The 11,278-nt window shown below is 39.3% G+C and overlaps 1 long non-coding RNA gene across 4 annotated transcripts; it reads right to left on the bottom strand.

Annotated features, from left to right (window-relative positions):
• Window positions 1-6,201: 6,201 nt before the first annotated feature.
• LOC105474066 (uncharacterized) lies at window positions 6,202-11,240 on the bottom strand. 4 transcript variants are annotated; one of them, XR_011609094.1, is made up of 4 exons: window positions 10,546-11,240; window positions 10,009-10,268; window positions 7,216-7,324; window positions 6,202-6,443 (listed from the first exon to the last, which is right to left on the bottom strand). It is a non-coding gene; the product is annotated as an uncharacterized lncRNA (long non-coding RNA). The 4 variants fall into 4 exon arrangements; XR_011609093.1 differs by having other exon boundaries at window positions 6,202-6,415; XR_011609092.1 differs by lacking the exon at window positions 7,216-7,324 and having other exon boundaries at window positions 6,202-6,415.
• Window positions 11,241-11,278: the final 38 nt, after the last annotated feature.

Genomic DNA, 11,278 nt, shown 5'->3' with positions numbered 1-11,278 from the left:
TCCTGAGTAACTGGAATTACAGGTGCCCACCACCAAGTCCGATTAATTTTTTGTATTTTTAGTAGAGACGGGGTTTCACTATTTTGGCCAGGCTGGTCTCGAACTCCTGACCTCGTGATCTGCCTGCCTTGGCCTCCCAAAGTGTTGGGATTACAGGCATGAGCTACCGCACCCGGTGCCATTTATATTTAAAGAGAGGATGGACATATATACATATATCTGAAATATTGCTTATACTTTAAAAAATGGAAGGACAAACCATAAAAATAAATGGCCATTTATATAATAAGGAATGAGGGAGCATTTATGGAATGAAGTGGAAGCTAGATTTTTCTCAAATAGACCTTGTTTTATAGACTTTAGAACCACACAAATAATTTATATAATTATAAAACAAAATTGAAACTAAAAATGCAACCCCTAAAAATTGAAATAAAAATTAAGCACATCAGCCTGTGTACTGAGCTAGTGGCATAACCACACATGAGAAACTTTTCCAAGTAACATTATTATCATTATTAATTTTTTTTTTTGAGATGGAGTTTCGCTCTGTCACCCAGACTGGAGTGCAGTGGTGCAATCTTGGCTCACTGAAACCTCTGCCTCCTGGATTCAAGCAATTCTCTTGCTTCAGCCTCCCCAGTAGCTGGGATTACAGGTGTGTGCCACTATGCCCGGCTAAGTTTTGTATTTTTAGTAGAGACGGGGTTTCAGCACGTTGAACAGGCTGGTCTTGAACTCCTGACGTCAACTGATCCGCCCAGTTTGGCCTCCCAAAGTGCGGGGATTATAGGTGTGAGCCACTGCAACCGGCCTCCAAGTGACTTTAAAACATAGTAATTGACTATACATCTCTATTGGAATATACCCTAATCAGAAAAAGAATTGCAAAAAAGTCCCCCCAAAACAACAACAAAAAACCCAAACTATGTTCAGTGATCATATTGTGGTGGTGCTGTGGACTGTTATTCTGAGACTATACATGATGGGAAAAATTAAATAGGTAATTACGGTGGGATTTTAGGCACAGGGGAAAAGGAGATACAGATATGAGGTTGATGAAGATAGTACTGGTTTTGAATTGGATACAGCAATAAAACTCATGATGTTTTATATCTCTAAAACAACAACATTTCCTAGTTCCACCCACTGCAAAGGTCTAGAAACAATGAACCAGTCAAGAATGACCCTGTAGGAATAAGCACCCATTCTAGATAGTGGCCTCTAAAATACCATTTCCCACTGAGAAGAATTAGGGCTCCTTGGAGACGTGCTGATTCCACATCTGAGGCAGGAAATGTTGAAGATGAGTCTGGAACATCTTGTTATTTAGAAGGTAAGGAAGCTATCAAAGGCTTTTATAGTCATGTCAAAGAACTCAGAAGTTACTTTGAGAAGATTCCCATTGGCTAAAGGTGGGACAATTTCAACATCAATGAGAATGAGAATTGAAATGAATTAAACACATCAAATATACAGGCTGAGTATCCCTTATCCAAAATGCTTGGGACTAGAAATGTTTCGGATTTTGTATTTTTTTTGGATTTTGGAATATTTGCATATATATAATGAGATATCTTAGGGATAGGACCCAAATCTGAACACAAAATTCATGTATGTTTCATATACAGCTATATACACAGTCTGAAGGTAATTTTACACAATATTTTAAGTAATTTTGTGCATGAAACAAAGTTTGTGTAGACTGAACTATCAGAAAGCAAAGGTGTCACTATCTCAGTCACCCATCTGGACAATCTGTGGTTGTTTGACATCACCATTATTCCTGACTCTGAATTTATATGCTACTGATAAGCAAACATTTTCTTACACTTGTTCACACATAAGTGCCTAACAATAAAAAATGTGACCCACCATTATTAATCCAGTGAAAACTAATGTGTTCAGGGTAACTAAATGGCACAGTAGCATCACCAGAACACCTGTGTCAACTGGTAAACAACAGTGACAGCCAACATGGCTGCTTTCAGTCTCCACTGTGTCCTGTCACATGTGGTCAGGTGTTGAATTTTCCACTTGTGGAATCATGTTGGTGCTCAAAAAGTTTCAGATTTTGGAATCTGGATTTTTGGATTAGGAATGCTCAACCACTATTGAAAATATTTTTTTTTGAGACAGGGTTTCGCTCCACTGAATGCAGTGGCACAGTCTTGACCTCCTGGGCTCAAACAATCCCCACACCTCAGACTCCAGAGTATCTGAGACTACAGGCGTGCATCACCATGCCTGGCTAATTTTGATTTTTTTTTTTTGTGGAAATGGGTTTTCGCTATGTTGTTCAGGCTGGCCTTGAACTCCTGAGCTCAAGCAATCTGCCCGCCTTGGCCTCTCAAAGTGCAGGGACTATAGGCATAAGCTACCATGCCCGGCCTGCATTTAAATTCTTAAATTCTTTAAAACCCTCACAACTCTCACTTGTAGTCTTTGATGGATATGAGGGAACCAACTCATTATTCTGAAAATTGTTAAATAAAGGGAAAGAATTAAGCATGAATCCTGTCTTTCCCATATAAACTGTATTTTAGGGAGACCAAATATATGTTGAAGGGAAGTTTCTTTTTATAAAAGCATTTCAGCAAATATATGGATGACAGAATTAGAATATCACCATTTTGTAAACCTTAATATATGTAAGTAATGATAATCAATAACTGCTAACAGCACATACACCACTTGCACATACACATATACACACACACACAACAACCCCAAATAAAAAAGACCACCAACACTAAATTTTGATGGAATGTGGAGCACCTAGGATTTTCATACATTGCTGTTGGAAATGAAAAATGATACAACCACTTTGAACTGTTTGACAGTCTCTTTTGAAGTTAAATAATAATAATTTTCATTTCCAAGTACTTACTGACAAGAAATTAAAATGCCCACAAAAGGGTGTGCATAAGAATGTTCAGGGCTGGGCATAGTGGCTCACACCTATAATACCAGTGCTTTGGGAGGCCAAGGTGGGAGGATCACTTGAAGAGAAGTTTGAGACCAGCTTGGACAATATAGAGAGACCCCTTCTCTACAAAAGTACTAAAAAATTCCAGCCTGGGCAACATAGTGAGACCCTGTCTGTACAAAAAAATTAAAAAATTTAGCCATGTGGGGCGTTTTGCACCTGTAGTCCCAGTTACTCTGGAGGCTGAGGTGGGAGAATCACTTGAGCCCAGGATGTCGAGGCTCAGTGAGTCAGGATGGCACCACTGCACTCTAGCCTGGGCAACAGAGTGAGACCTTGTCTCTAAAACAGAAAAACGAAAAGTTCACAGCAGCTTTATTCCCAAACTATTATTCCCAAACAGTTCCAAACTGGAAACACCCCAAATGTCTATGAAAAGGAGAATGGATAAACAAATTATGGTATATTCACATAATGGAATATTACTTAGCAATAAAAAATGATGAACTAGTGCATTAATATATGCAACAACATGGAGATACATTTAAAAAACATTTTGTTAAGTTAAAGAAACTGGACATAAAATACTACATACTGTATTATTTCATTCATAGGAAGTCCAAGAATAGGCAAAACTATCTGCTATGGGTTTTTTGTTTTTTTTTTTTTTTAGTCAGAGTCTTACTCTGTTGCCCAGGCTGGAGTGCAGGGGGGTGCAATCTCAGCTCACTGCAACCTCCGCCTCCTGGGTTCAAGTGATTCCTGTGCCTCAGCCTCCTGAGTAGCTGGGACTAATGGTGTGTGCCACCATGCCTGGCTAATTTTTGTATTTTTATAGAGGCGGGGTTTCCTCATGTTGGCCAGGCTGGTCTTGAACTCCTGACCTCAAGTGATCCACTCTCTTTGGCCTCCCAGAGTGCTGGAATTACAGGCATGAGCCACCGTGCCTGGCCTGCTATGGTTTAAATGCCTATGTCTCTCCAAAATTTGTGTTGAAATTTAATCTCCATTGTGGTGTTATTAAGAGGTGGGGCCATTTGGTAAGTGGGTAAGTGCTCTGCCCTTGTGAATGGGATTAGTGCCCTTATAAAAGAGGCTTCAGGGAGCTGCCTGGTCCTTCTGTCTCTTCTGCCATGTGGGAACACAGTGCCTCTTCCACTATGTGAGGTTGCAGCAACAAAGCACTACTCTTGGAAGCAGAGACAAGCCCTTAGCAGATACTGAATCTGCTGGTGCTTTCATCTTGGACTTCCCAGCCTTTGGAACTGTGATAAACACGTTTCTATTATTTATAAATTACCCAGTCTAGGGTATTTTGTGATAGTGGCATAAAATAACTAAGACACTATCTGTGGTGATGGAAATGAGAAAATAGTTGGCTGGACAGGAACTGACTATAAAGACCCATGAGAGAACTTTCCAGAATGAAGGAAATATTCTGTGTCTTGTTTTTGGAGGAAGCTACATGGGTGCACGCAATTGTGAAAACAAATTGAGCTGTTACTATCTGTGTATTTTAATTATAACTCAATTAAAAAGTGATAGATTTTATGTGCCTCCTGATGGGTGCACACAAAGTCACTTATGAAATACTACCAACATCTTTGAATCTGAATCTGATCAAGCTCCTAGATCTAAACATCAATTTACAGGAAATAGAGGGAATAAAAAAAAAACCTTATTTAATGACACCTTGGGGATGCGATCTGCAAAACTCAGACTGTGGGAATTATATTGTAGTACTTACACCAAGGTAGGGGCCCCTGTTCTGACCCTCCTCTGGCTGGACCCCTCTACTTAATATAGAATTAAACATTAATTTTAACCCCAAAGAAAAACACCATCAATACTTTTTTGTTTGTATCAACATATATTAATCATTAAAAAAGGAATCCTATTATGCATATTATTTTACAACTTGTTTTTTAAAAACAGTGCATCTTGGGGCATCCTCTTTTGTCAACATACAAGTCTACCTCATTCTTTTTAACATGGTATCAAATTGTATACGACAGTTTTTCTCAGCCTTTTAGACTTTTTTTCTTTTTTCTTTTTTGAGATGGAGTCTCACTTTGTTGCTCAGGCTGAAGTGCAATGGCATGATCTTGGCTCACTGCAACCTCCACCTCCCAGGTTCAAGCGATTCTCCTGCCTTAGCCTCTTGAGTAGCTGGGATTACAGGTGCCTGCCAGCATGCCCGGCTAATTTTTGTATTTTTAGTACAGATGGGGTTTCACCATCTTGGCCAGGCTGGTCTTGAACTCATGACCTCATGATCCACCCACCTCGGCCTTTCAAAGTGTTGGGATTACAGGTGTGAGCCACTGCACCCAGCATAGACATTTTTTCTTAATTATTACTGTCCCATGGAGTTTTAATACCACATATATACTATATATCTGTTTATATGCTTTACACATATCTATGATTTAGAAAAAAAAATTTCCCTCAAAAATCAATTTTCACCTCCTGGTTGCGATATTGCCCCTCTGTGAATGCATGATATAGGTATTCATATCCTATTTCATAAGTGTAGTACTTTTGATATTCCAATACTGCATTACCCATATTTATGCAGATATTTTGTTTCTGTAGGATATATTTCTAGAATTGAAAGGCTGTATTGAAAGTTATTAATATTTAATTGATATTGCTAAAGATTGTGCCAATTATATGCCAATCAACATATATTGAGAATCTGGCTTCAGTTTTTACACTTAAGTCACAAATCCATGTGAAATTTATTCTGGGAATAAGGTAAAGATCTAATTATCTTTCTCCTCTAAATCTAGTTCAATGTTTTCACTGGATTCATCTTTTTTTGATTTACCACATATTAAATTTGGTAAGTGCTCTTAGATATATTCAGGCTTTGAATTCTGTTCCACGACTGTTTGTTTATTCCATTACCATGCTATGTTTATTATTCTTGTTTTACACTTTATTATAATACAATTCCCCTTTATGAATTCTATTTTCTTGTTTTTTTTTTCATGTTTTCTCTCAATGAATTTTGGAGTAATTCTGTTTAGTCCCAAACAAGCAAACAAACAACAAAAACAGGCTCTTAAAATACTTTTGGGATTAATATTGGAATTTTACCAAATTTGTGAATTAACTTAGTGAGGCTGTAGAATGCTTTTAGAGTACATTACAGAGTTACATTTAAAATAAGACAGAGAAAAAAAGAAATAATGTTGATTTAATGATGTATACTTCTATATTAGAATACTTTGAGCTGTAAATGACAAAAATCCAGGTAAAACCCAAGGTTAAGTATAAAAGAGAGTTTATTGGCTCATTTAACAGATAAGTCCAGTGGTAAAACTAGTCTTCAGGCATGTCCGGATCTCTGGGTTCAAACAATGTCATCAGGATTTGGTCTCTCTGTCTTCCAGCTCAGCTTCTTTAGCCTCAATATTAGACAAACCTCCATGTGGTAGCAAAGGTGGCCTGTCTGCTCTGTGTCTGTATGGTCTTTAGCACCTGCAGTATAACATCAGAGGGAGAGAAGCTTTTTTTTTTTTAAAATAGTGTCAGCGGGCCGGGTGCGGTGGCTCACTCCTGTAATCCCAGCACTTTGGGAGGCTGAGGTGGGTGGATCACCTGAGGTCGGGAGTTCCAGACCAGCCTGACCAACATGGATTAACCCCGTCTTTACTAAAAATAAAAAACTAGCTGGGTGTGGTGGCACATGCCTATAATCTCAGCTACTTGGGAGGCTGAGGCAGGAGAATCACTTGAACCTGGGAGGCGGAGGTTGCAGTGACCTGAGATTGCGGTGAGCCGAGATTGCGCCATTGCACTCCAGCCTCGGCAACAAGAGTGAAACTCCGTCTCAAACAAAACAAAACAAAACAAAACAAAAATTAAATAAATAGTGCCAGCAAAAGTACCAATGATGTTTCTCATTGGTCAGGTCTGAATCAAGTGTAGGAATGGGGGCAGGGTGGGTAGTTGGGAATCAGTCCCACTTGAACCAGCTAAGGTTGGTGAGTGGTGGTTTCCTGAAAGGGACATGGAGCAACCAAAAAATCAGGAATTATACACCATAATACCTATTTATTTATTTATTATACATCATAATACCTATTTATTTATTTATTAGATGGAGTCTCGCTCTGTCGCCCAGGCTGGAGTACAGAGGTGCGATCTTGGCTTACTGCAACCTCTGCCTCCTGGGTTCAAGCAATTCTCCTGCCTCAGCCTCCTGAGTAGCTGAGATTACAGGCGCCCATCATCACACTCAGCTAATTTTTGTATTTTTAGTAGAGACAGGGTTTTACCATGTTGGCCAGGCTGGTCTTGAACTCCTGACCTAAGCTGATCTGCCTGCCTTGGCCTCCCAAAGTGCTGGGATTACAGGTGTGAGCCACCACGCCCTGCTGATAATACCTGTTTAGAAAAAGAGGATTTAAAAGCAACATTAGGAAATATTACTAAGTTGAAGTTCTAATACTATTTTTTAGATTATGAATTTATTTTAGGGCTAAAGGTGAAAAGAAACCAGGCCACTGGGCAGGAAAACATGATGATAGACATTAAAAAGTTACTTGTAATTGAACAATATTTGTTAGAATTATAATGCTTATTCTTGATGTTACTCTTCCTTCATTTCTTGATCTCATTACTACTTAGATTTTCCAAAACCTTGCTTCATAAATTTGTCCTGTTTTGCAGCTTAATCTTGCCTATTTTTTCCCCCTGCTCCTAAGGAACCCAGTTCCCTACCTCCCTAAACAAATCAACAAGCCTCTCAATTCTGCTGCTTTTTAAAGCTCCTCTTCTTATATTCATTGGCCAGTTGTTTAAAGTCATCAGTGATTTCCTTAATCATCAAATCCAATGGCCTTTACCCTCCTTGATGGCTTGCTGTCTCTGTAGTATTTGACAATATTGACTGAACGTTCCTTCTTGAAACCTGGAATCTTAGTTCCTGTGAAACCCACTCTCCTGATGTTTCTCTTAGCTTTCTGATGACTTTTTCTCTGTTTACTTTGTTGGTTTTTCTTCCTCACCTTCTTTATAAGTGGGTGATTCTCAAGGTTCTGGCTTCAAACTGTTTCACTATTCACTCTTTTTTTTTTGGCAGTTTCAAATACTTACTTTCAAAAGAAGGGTATACATCTTCTTCTTCTTCTTTTTTTTTTTTTTTTTTTTTTAGATGGAGTCTTACTCTGCCCCCCAGGCTGGAGGGCAGTGGCTGCTTCCCCTGCTCAAGTGATTCTCTTGCCTCAGCCTCCCATGTAGCTGGGATTACAGGTGTGCACCACCACACCCGGCTAATTTTTGTATTTTTGGTACAGACGGAGTTTTGTCATGTTGGCCAGGCTGGTCTCGAATTCCTGACCTCAAGTGATCCATGTACCTCAGCCTCCCAAAGTGCTGGGATTACAGGTGTGAGCCACCGCACCCGGCCTACATCTTCTATTTAACTGCTTCTGACCAGTTCCTCTCCTAACACCTGTGTGATCTAATCTTAACTTGCCACTATCTAGAAAGATGGAGCTTAACTTCTTAACTTCCTCTAAAAAGATCTTTCCCTTCTGAATCCCATGGTACTTTTTTGTTTTTAAATGGCACTACTTTAAAACTTGCATTAGCTGCTTATGTGTAAGACTTGTCTTACTTTCTGACCTATAAACTCGCTTTTTCTTTTCTTTTTTTTTTTAAGGAGATGGGGCCCCTGCTCTATAAACTTCTTTAAGAAGATTTTCTTCTTTTAAAACTTTTATTTTAGGTTTGGGGGTACGCATGAAGGTTTGTTGTAAAGATTATTTCATCACCCACGTATTAAGCCTAGTACCCCATATTTTTTCTGCTCCTCTCCATGCTCCCACCCTCCACCCTCAAGTAGACCCCAGTGTTTCTTGTTCCCTTAAGATTTTCTAATTCAACTCTGCATCTTCTATACTGTAAAGCATTGTGTTTTGTATTTTTTCATTTGTTTATTCAACATACATAAGCACTGACTCTGTATTGTGCTAGGAGCTGGGTAAGTGGTTAAAAAAAACCGTGGTTTCTGCCCTCAGACAGTTTAGAGTCTCATGAAAATACATATTGTGATATATAATTAATAAAACTTTATTGAAAGAATGAATCTTACATCTTAAACTCCTTTTTCATCTTCTTTCCCCAAACTCCTGACCTACATTCCTGCACCCTTTTCCCTGATAAATCCCACAGATTTCTCAAACCCAACAGCTGAACTGGATTCATGTGCTATGGATACATATGAATAAGTTTGCCCCATGTTCAAGAAACTCACAATCAAGCACCTTCTCTCCCCAAACCTTCTGCTGATTTTAGTATCAATGTTACTACCTCCTCCTTATTACCAAGGGGAAATCTTGGTATTCTTTTTGACTTCTTCCTCTTTTTTCATACTTAATTCTTTAATTCAAACAATTATCCCTCTTGTTGAGGTCCTTTCACCTATAGCAGAGGTTGAAAATTAGTGACTCATGAATTGTATCTAGCCAGTAGAGGTGTTTTGTTTTGTATAATATTATCGCAAATATGATTTTTCTGTTTCTCCTGAAAAATCAGAATATCTGGCAACACTGAATCCTTATTCTTGCAAGAACTGGCTGGAGTTTTAGATGGGACAGCTCAATCAAGTCTACCATTCTAATCTCTATCACTCCTTGCTTTTGTCACATTCAGTCCATTTCCTCACTTATGAAACTTTCTTAGTCCCTAATTTAGGCATTTGAGTTTGCCATCTCTGGCCTGTGTGATCATAGACTGTCAGTGGTGGAAGAGATATTAAAATATCAACTCGTCTAACGGTCTTCTTCTTCCTCTCCCCACTCTTTAAGAGATGGAGAAAAGAGGTCTAAAGAGCTTACATTACCCAATCAATTTCATACAGCTAATGTGTAACAGGATTCTATAATATGCCATTAGACCCCCCCCATATGGATCATGTGAAAGTTATAACTATATTTTCCCTTTGGTTTAGTTGCTAGGAACCTCAGAGCCCAATCTGTGGCACCCCTCTAGTAATTACATGGACCTTTTGGTATGAAGTTTTGGGGTATTAACATACTCCTGGCTTTATTTTGTTTTCCATTTACCTTTGCCTCAGTTTCTCTTCCAATCATTTTCTCCTATGATAGTGTGTAGTTTTTCCCCAAGCATACTCAATCTTTTGTGAAAAAGGTGGGACATCAATACAGGTGTAAACTGTCCGGCTGTATTGTCTGGCTCCCAATTTCTTTCTTTCGCCTGTCATTCTCCTTCGGCTACTCACATTCTCTATTTTCCTTGACAGCCAAACTTCTTGAAAGAATTGTCTTCACATGCTGTGTCCACTTCATCCTGTCTTCTCAATTCACTGTAAACAGATTTAAAGTCTTCAATGCCTTCTTTGTTGCTATGATATTGATACCAAAATTATATTGTATTCGCTCATATATGCAGGACACAAAATGGTTTCCCTAAATTATCTCAACTATGAAAAAATATGCAGAAAAAAATTAATAGGTAATGCATGAAAATTTTGTTACTTCTGATGACTGGTGAGATTTATTTTCTTTTAAAAAGTTTTCCACAATTTTAAAAACAAGCGCATTAGAACACATCTCGATGTAAATTAGAAATTCTCAACTTACATTTTCTAAAAGGAGGCAGAAAACTAGAGAAGCGACAATGAGGAGCCACTGGGCCACACTTCATTTCACCTTAAGACAGACTCAGAGAAAAACAAAGAGGGTGCGACTCAGATCCCCGGGGCCAGCGGCTGGGCCAAGGGGCACGACTGGATAACCTATTGTGAGGAAAATCTTGAGAGAGCCCTCACGACCCTTTAGCACATCCTAAAAGACCTCTGAACTTCTCTGCCTCTCCCGCTAACGGCTGCAAACCGCAGATAACGGTCAATCACCTCCGGTTGTCCTGGTAACAGCCAGCAACGACAATCCCGCCTCCCTAACTCCTCCCAGAATACTGTGCGTCTTCTGCTTCACTTCCAGGTTCGGAGGACCGACTTCTTCCGGAAGTATCTGCCTGCCAGTCACCTGGCGTGTTCTGGCTGGGTGGCTTTGGCAGACAGAGTGTGGCGTATCGTTGGGCAGGGTCCTGGGGACCCTTTTGTTCTTTTCGCCGTTTAACGGGACTGGAAAGCTAAGCAAAGGCTTTACTCTCAGGGAATTTATTGTTGGTCGTTGATAGATGAATTGGACGTTAGTTTTTAAAATGTTTTGGTGGGGTTGGCAAATTTTGATTGCTGAGTGACAGTGGTGGGTAAAATTCATCTTAGAATTGTAGCAGGCTGTCTTAGTAGCCTTTAGATTAAATTGGTTTTAAGTGTTAGCAGGCAGTTTCAGCAGCCAGGCCTGTAGAGAA

Source organism: Macaca nemestrina, chromosome 10 (assembly GCF_043159975.1).
Source record: "Macaca nemestrina isolate mMacNem1 chromosome 10, mMacNem.hap1, whole genome shotgun sequence".
NCBI classification, from domain to species: domain Eukaryota; kingdom Metazoa; phylum Chordata; class Mammalia; order Primates; family Cercopithecidae; genus Macaca; species Macaca nemestrina.
Note: the sequence above shows the minus strand (reverse complement) of the source record. Positions and strands in the feature narration are given on the sequence as shown.